General features: G+C 33.0%; 1 non-coding gene across 1 annotated transcript; it reads left to right on the plus strand.

Annotated features, from left to right (window-relative positions):
* The first annotated feature begins 397 nt into the window (after window positions 1-397).
* Window positions 398-471, plus strand: TRNAI-AAU (transfer RNA isoleucine (anticodon AAU)). Its single transcript has one exon. It is a non-coding gene; the product is annotated as a tRNA-Ile (tRNA).
* The last annotated feature ends 1,484 nt before the right edge of the window (window positions 472-1,955 follow it).

Below are 1,955 nucleotides of genomic sequence, written 5' to 3' on the forward strand. Positions count from 1 at the left end.
AATGTATTATAATGCCGCTGTTGAGGCTTTAGATTCCAAATGACATTCATCAGATGCAATATAATAATGAGACTGTCATGACAAATGAGGAGCGATGTATTTCACTCACACTTAAAACACATTCATATTCCACCTAAAGAGTGGTGCCTACGAAATTCTTTAAATTGAAATGGTTGCGAAAACCACAAAAAGAAAAAAATTTAATTTCGTTCCTATGACATAAATTGCATACCAATAAAAAAATGTCTTCATACTCTCCGCAGGTGACAGTTCCACCATTTTAGAATTTGATGACGCCGGAACCTTTGCCATCATCGGGAAAGTGTGAGACGTGGGATTGCCAGTGGCCCTTACTACTCTCCTTCTAATATGAACATAGCCCACACAAAAAGTGTGCGGCCTATTAGCTCAGTTGGTTAGAGCGTCGTGCTAATAACGCGAAGGTCGCAGGTTCGAGACCTGCATAGGCCAGTCGTTGGAGGACTTTTTTATATTTCAAGAAAAACAATAAATTTCCCTTTTAAAGAACCTTTAAATCTTAACATTTTGATAAATGAAGATATTATTTTTTTAAAACATTTTCATAAATGAAGTATTATAATTAGGGGAAGAATCTTACTGATGGAGCATATTTTATCGTTTCTAAGTATTTTGTATTGAGTACATGTGTAATCAATTATTATTTATAATTTATTAGGATTTCAATACATATCATTTTAGCGTTCAAAATTATTCATTTTGTAGTGCCCTTCCTTTCTTGGGCTATAACTAGTGACTATAATCGTTTGCAGGAAAAAGAAGAGGATTCTTTGGTATCTGCACTTGAAACAATAGGAGAAGTGGGCTAAAAACCCTTACTAAGAGATTGGAAGGATTTCTTGCCTTGTGCTTCTAGTTGAGTGATAGATGAAATACTAGTTCAGAGATACTGGACTAGAGAGGGTCACATCACTAGCCAATTAAAATATCCATGTTTCCTCCCAAAATTACAAAGAATTGATCTGTTAAATTTCAGCTTATATGGTTGTGAGATCTTTCCCTCTAGGATTTAATGAATGATTGGTTACCTTCTTATGGTACAACTATGCATTCTTTTTCCAAAAGATTGTAATATATAAAGTATAAGTTCAAGAGATAGAATATGTAGTGTTTTGGAAATGTGCGTTTGAACAAATGACAACACAAGCTCAATTTGATTATATCACGTGCAAAATCTGTGAGGAGGGCCTTTCCTTTGAGATATGTATGGAGGAGTTTGTGGCAACTAAGGAACTAGGGGAGTGTGAGCTTAGCAAGAAAATATTCTAGAAGTAGAAGTATAGAATTGATTGGCCACATGAAGGGAATATGATTTTTTTTTCCATAACTCTACCAAACATATAAGAAATGACAATCTCATAAAATGTCTTCATGTTTCTTCATAAGTGGGCCATCTTTCTTCATCAGGTAAAATCTTTTAGAAAGCTTTTTAGTATTTCTCTTCTCTATTTACATAGGATTTCCATCCAACTAAGGACGAATATCCCCATATTATTGATTTTATGATTGCATTCCCTTGTTGGTTTATGATGAAATGAATATGGTTCTTTCTCATCCCATCTCTCAATCAAAAGTGGAAGATGATGTTTTACATATGAAAAAACGTAAAGTTCTAAGCCATGATGGATTCGTAGTTGATTTTTTTGTAGTTTTGAGAAATTATTGACTTTGACCTTTTATAATTGATTCAAGGGTCTCATAGAAATAAGGAGATGTTAAGAGGAAAGAATGCTACTTTTATAACTTTGATTCCTTAAAAAAATGAGGACAATTTAGATCAGTTTAGATCCATTACACTTTGTAATCTATTTTATAAGATTATAATTATTTACTGATTGTTCAAAGACTTGAGATGTGTCTCAAATATTTGATCTCTAATGAGAAGAGTGGTTTTGTTTCAAGTAAATAAGTTCTTA

This window comes from Cupressus sempervirens, chromosome 5 (genome assembly GCF_028749045.1).
Source record: "Cupressus sempervirens isolate cs-2001-9-10 chromosome 5, ASM2874904v1, whole genome shotgun sequence".
NCBI classification, from domain to species: Eukaryota; Viridiplantae; Streptophyta; class Pinopsida; order Cupressales; family Cupressaceae; genus Cupressus; species Cupressus sempervirens.